The sequence below is a fragment of the Pinus tabuliformis genome, chromosome 2_1, assembly GCF_031772625.1.
Source record: "Pinus tabuliformis cultivar Carrire ecotype Pingquan chromosome 2_1, CPIR1, whole genome shotgun sequence".
NCBI lineage: Eukaryota > Viridiplantae > Streptophyta > Pinopsida > Pinales > Pinaceae > Pinus > Pinus tabuliformis.
Window position 1 is genome coordinate 276,455,619 of NC_142299.1, and position 6,660 is coordinate 276,462,278.

The 6,660-nt window shown below is 41.2% G+C and overlaps 1 pseudogene; it reads right to left on the bottom strand.

Annotated features, from left to right (window-relative positions):
• Positions 1 to 225: 225 nt before the first annotated feature.
• On the bottom strand, positions 226 to 2,677 carry LOC149199845 (uncharacterized; annotated as a pseudogene).
• Between the last annotated feature and the right edge of the window lie 3,983 nt (positions 2,678 to 6,660).

Here is a 6,660-nt window from a genome sequence, read left to right on the forward strand (position 1 = left end):
GTTTGACTTTTCATTTCTTTTGATTTTTTTTATTTCGTTTTGTGATAAAACTGATAAAAGGACTAAAATAACAATGGAAGCTACAATAGATGGGAAGAAAATTTCTACAAGTCCACGGCCAAGTTTTGGTCGTAACTGGGTGGTCGGAAAACAATGACGCGTAGATGAGTGTCACAACTGTGCTTTGAATGATTGACTAGATTTCCAAATGTTAAAACAAACTGATCAGTGTGACCACACATGTATTAAACCATGTATATTGTCAGTTTATATCTCATCTTTTTCATCACCATAGAAAAGCGCAGTACTATCTTCTAGAGATTCTTAAACAGTACTTCTGATTGCTGATGCATTTGGCCGATTTCTAGGAATAATCATTAGATTTGGCTCATTTGCATGAACCTTAGTAAGACATTTTCCATTTAAGATGTTTCTCATTTTTATCGAGCCCACATTTTATTCTTCATCAAATTCATCATGATGGGCCTTACAATAAGAAATTATCAAATCTTGGTCACTAGTGATATAGATGTTATTTGTATTGCAGTCAAGATGCCATAACAAGTGTTCCTCAAAATATGTCACCAACACACCTCAAAAATTCCCAACAACAATAGTCCAATCGAGGGATGTTCTCATACAAGAAAATAAACACTGATGGTGTCATAAACTCTGTCCAACTCACTTTCTTCATTTGTGAATTTTGAACATCTAGTATTTGGAGGTTCTTGTTTTCTTGTTTTACAAGGAGATTTTCATTGATTTTCTCAATGAAATCTAATTTTTTGTTGCGATGCAAAAAAAAAATTGAAGGATTTTAAAATGGTACCATCTTTTATGTATAAGATCTCAAGACGAACATGATCATAAGTTCTCTCAAATATTAATAAAATTATGTGTGGACTTATTTTTATCTCTTGAACTTGTTCATCAGATATTGAGTACAACATTGTATAATTCTTAAAACCAAAAAATTTGTAGATTCCATCTTGAGCAGAATAAATAAGGAATTTTCCTTTTACATCATCAAAATCTACAAAGCATATCCACTTCAACGACTTTGACTCGAATAAAGAAAAACCTGCATTTGGTTTGCCCCTTCTAATGTATTCAATTAGTGTTGTTTTGCATTTCAGTGAGCGGAAGTTATCTAAAGCATAAACCGACTCAGTGATAAGAGAATCATTGTTCTTGTTATAAAACATTCTCTCAATCACTTCATTTGGACTTATATTCAAGAAGCAGACTTTTATATTCGTCTCTCTACTAAATGCTACCCAAACACTAGATTGTGCCAAAGAAAACATATATATCTTGCTGCAACTATTTCTATGATTTTGGATCTCTTCTTTAAGAACTACATCTTTAAAAACCAGTTTGCTTTTGGGTCATAGGTCTCAAACTCTTCCTGCAGCTGAAAATTCCAGAATTTTTCTTGTACATTAGTTTTGTTGAAGGTCCTATTGCCGATGGAACCGATATCCCATCTCTGAAGCTTCTTCATGTAGTTGTGACACTCATCCGCCCATCACTGTTTTCGGGCCACCACGCGATGACCCAAACTTCGCTGCAGGCTTGTAGAAATTTTCTTGCTGCCATTCTCTTTTTCGTCTAAATCTCAACAAAAAATACCTCTGAACATAACCCCTCGATTCGGCAAGGGTTTTCAATAGATTCAAAGGCTCCCCAAGATGCAATTATAGTAGAAATTTGTAATGGCAGACACTACTGAAGGGGCAGGGTAGTGTCTATTTCAAATTAAATTTTCGACAATGTCTTCACTATAAGTAAAATATAGGGTTTTTGAATTTTTTTTTTGAAGAAAAATGACTTTTTCAAATTTCCAACCCTAGCTTCCACCGTTTACAGGTAAAGACTATGATGTGTGGGCCTTTAATATGGTGACCACGTTGCAGGATCATGATGTTTCATATTATGTCTAGTTTGGGTTTTCAGAACCTAAGGATGAAACAAAAGAACGAGCTCTCAATAATGGAGAGAGGGAAAAATGCAAGAAATGCAAGAATAAGAATCCACAAATGTTGCAACTTATTTAGTAAGAAGTGGACCGAGTAGTGTTCCATAATAGTATGATCACGTCTTTAGCAAAGGAAGCATGGGATATGTTGGCAACAAGCTATAAATCTATGGCCAAAGTAAATATTGTTAAGTTGCAGAGTACTAGGAGAGATTTTGAAAGTATGCACATGAAGGAGACAAAGGACATGGATTCTTTCATGAATTTGTTCATTTTTGTTGTAAATTAGTTACAAATTTATAGTTGTTGGGTAGCGGAAGCCTCGTGCAATGATCATGGGGCATGAAGCTCGCAATTTTGGGTAAAAATAGGGTAAAGACTCCGTGGGATGCGCAGAGCGTGATTTGTAATCAGTGGAAGTCAAAGGGTAGTCCGCCCGTAAATAATGTAACGAAATATAAATTGAGTTGGCCCGCCCATGGATCGCGGTCAATGGGAAGGTATAAATAGAGCGAGGCTCTATGGGTAGAGTAGCTAAGTTTTGTTGGATGGTTTTAGATCTGTCATGTAATGGTTGAGAAAAGCATTCTAAAAGCGTCTGTAAGTCCGATTCGAAGGTTTGGGTAGTGGATAGAGGCTCTGCTGCTGTGTGCACAAAGGCCTAGAAGAGTCCGCAGCTAGGAGCATGGACCCTTGCATCTGAGTGCACAGGGTGGATTTGGATGTACTGGTGATAAGTGGAAATAAAGATAAGTTCCTTCTGAGAATTCCGTGTCAAATCTGAATTATCACGAATCTAGCATTTTGTATGAATAATAAGACTGTTTCGATCTATGCACATATGATTACTTATTGAATACTTGTGAATCTGTGTTTAATCTTAATATCAAAATGAATAAATCTGATAAATGTTTGCTTAAAGACCATTCTAAAGTAGATCCGAGTTGCAATAATTCATCCAATAGATTAGATTTGTAGACTGCATGCTAATAGACAGTAAGAGGTATTCGGGATCTGTGGGAGCGAACCATCCAAACCACATCTAGACATCCCAAGGGTGTGGAAACCTAGTTCTAGCACCCTCCCCTGCTACCTCAGGTGAGACCTCAGCTCGCGCTCTGCAGACTATTGCTAAAAGGGCTAGTAGCTGTGGGATTTGTTTGGCTAAATAATTCTTCCGAACCTGGGTCAGGCCCATATAAGCCAACAAATGGTTCCGATGCTAGGACTGAGATCTGCCTAAGGGGAGTTTGATGTTGGGACGGTGGAACCCTAAAAAGAAAGATATTGAAGAGTTGTGGGATCTGAAACTCCACGAGTTCGCCACCCAGGAAATTAGAAACCTGTGAGTATCAGAGGAAGATTGGTTGGACCACTATATATACACAGATATTCACGATGTCTTCTTCGCAACATTTCTGGTAGAACTGTATGACTGGATCGCGAGGTTAGCTGACAGCTTGGGAAGGTGCAGATTGGACAAGCTTATTGTATGGACTTCAGAACTAGTGTGTAGGCTAGAAGCCACTGGCGATAAAACCACATGCGCAGTAGTTCATTGGCTGAATCAGGTAATAGGAGGATTTATCATTGAGTTCGTGATAGATACAACTGTGAGCTATAGTGAAGAAAAAAGGCAATTCCTTCAAGGGCCTCGGGGTAGGTATATGAAGTCATTAAATACTTGGATTAAGATGTTGTTGTGTGAAAAACATATTATGCATGTGTATTGATGTTTGGAGTAACGTGGAGCGGAAGAGTTTATCGCGGAGCGGGAGGGATAGGAAACAGTGCTTTGTTGTCTATTTCATGGGAAAGCGATGAGGAGCTTGCAAGGTTCTCACCAAGAAGCACAATTTAGTTGATCAGAGAGCACTTCCCACTGATACCACCTCTATCCACACAACCACCCTCTTCACCTACATCAAATCCGTCCACTCCAACACCAACCCCACCTCCAACCCCACCACCATCAAGAGTCGGGATGGCGAGCGCAGTCCAACTGCCAACATTTAAAGGTGTAGGAAATGAGGAACAGGGCCGGTTATGGTTTGTGATGAAGTCTGTATGGGATGCTCAGGGCATCACAAATGATAACATCAAGAAGGCTACCTTAGTGAGTGCACTGCAGGACCGTGCATTGACCTGGTACATGAAATATTCAAGTGACCATCCAAATGAAGTATTGGTAGCAATCCAGGAGGCACTTAATAAGGAATTTGGGCAACCCAATTCAGAAGCATAGTCAGTTATTGGGTTTAAGGAAATTGTAATGATGCCTGGTGAAACTCCATGGGATTTATATCAGAGGTTGAAAAATTCCATCTGCGAGGCCAACATGACGCTGACAGATGAGCAGCACCATGCTTGGTTTATCGCATCATTGACACCATATATGAGATCGACTATGTTGCAGCAAAATATCTCAACCCAAGATGAAGCACTAGAGGCAGCAATGCAGCTACACGAAACCCCAATACAGGGCCCAAGTTTGGGAGTACAGCAAATCCAAGCGCAAATACAAAAATTATGCCTAGAGATGCGAAGCTTGAAACATGGACAGGCACCTAGGATTGAGGTAAGGGAAGATGTATGGTGTATCAAATGGAAGGGACCAGTCCATGACAAAGACCACTGTCCAATCTTTGTGAACCATGTGACAGGAGAGGGGCCAATAACGTTGTGACCAAAGGTATAAGCTAGGCCAAGCATGGTGCCCAAACTCTAGTGCACAATCTGTGAAGTGGGGGGAAAGCATGCCATAGACAATTTTCACCTCTTACCAAGCTTACAACAACCCCCTCCTCAACATTTATTTTGTAACTTCTGTAGAATAGCAGGCCAGAAGGAAAGAAATTTCCACAATTACCAAATGTTGACGGATCAAACACCTGCATATAAGATGCAAACAGAGGCATGCAGGCAGGATCCCACTGCACCATTCATACGGGGAGGGTAACGGGGGCGCGGACAAGGTTGCAGAGGCATGGGACCCAGAGAGGGATGAGGACAATTAATTTTCTACAATTGTGGAGGGCCAGGGCATTATGTGCGGGATTGCACGAATCCGACCAAAGTTTGTTGTCCTTACTGCTACTAGTTTGACCATGAAGCAGTCAATTTCGCCACGCTAATTACTCAGGTGTGAGAAAAGGTGTTGCTTCCGACCAACCCCACTCAGAATGTCTAGATAATGAAGGCCAAACCTCGTGCAAAGGAGCTGAATGTAAATATGATGATCGAGAGTGGCACGACCATCGGAGAGGATAAGGGGAAATAGCCAAAGACAGATGCATGGGTTTGTAAGCCCCCCCCCCAAAATAACCAGATTTTGATTTGGAGTGTGTGAAGGACACCTTTATGGAAGCCAAGAAGAGCTTGGCAGAAGCTTCTATGTCAGGGAGTAAGGATCAATTAGCATCAGAGAAGGATACATTTGTGCTAACCACCTTCTTGGAAACCTGCGTGAACTTACTAAGGGATGCTAAAGCGGTAAAGGGGATGCAGGAATTGATAACTCGATGTGCGAGAGCGGATGAAACATGAATTTTCCAAAAATTAGGAAAACATGCTTTGCGCAGTGGGCGGGAAATGCGACTAACAGTCCAGTTCGGAGACTATGAGATGGATCAGCTCGTTTTAGATTTTGGGTCCAATGCAAATGTTTTACCAAAGCAGACTTGGGAATGGATGGGTAGTCTTCCACTACAATGGTCGCCGATTCAACTAAGGATGGCTAACCAGCAGAAGATTCTACCTATGGGACGCCTACATGGAGTTACAGTAGACAATGATGGCGTCAACACCCAAACCGACTTTGAGGTTATCGAATTTGTGGATGATAGTAACCCATATCCTGCATTGTTAGGGATATATTGGGCAACAGATATGAATGGAGTCATCAATATCAAGAAACGAAAAATGATCTTCAAAAAGAAATCTCTCTGCGTGGTGGTCCTATTGGAGCTAGCAGAAGGGGCGCGATATACCGAGCTCGTGCATGACGAAGATAGCGATGACGAGTTGGACTGTATCTACAAGCTTACAGCGCAAGATCAAGACAGAGTAAATCCAACAACGGATGGTAGACTCTCCTGGGACCGTGATAGTTCTTGCACGTCGGACTCCGATGAAGAAATTGAACAATGGTAGAACTGACTACATGAAGTAACCACACTCAATTGCAACAGGATGGTGACAATAGGGGCAAAGGAATAGCCAGAGATATCCACATAAGCATCTCGCACAATCACTGCTTCACGAAAGGGTGTAGCTTTGAAGATGCAAAGGAAAGGGCATAGATGTTGAAGGCAAGCATGTGCATGGTTGGGAGAGAAAAATGAATTAAGCATTCCTTGCCAGCACAGGAGATAGGTATCTGAGGTGCGGACCTCCAACCAACTTAGAATTAACAGTCCAAAGCCACCCCAACCGACTAGTGCACCAGTGGCCAACGTCAAGGTTAGTAGAGGCTCAAGGAAGTTGTGGATACCAAGGAGTCAATAAGCCTGTAATAGACGACAAAAGGTAGCTCAAAAAAGATAGAGTAGCCACAGGACTTGCAATGTCAATACACTAAGGTTATAGCTAGGGAAAACACGTGCACTATGAAGGGATGGATCCAGCAGAATAGACTAGGAACGAGATGAGACCCTGCTATCATGGCTGCACCCACACTCATA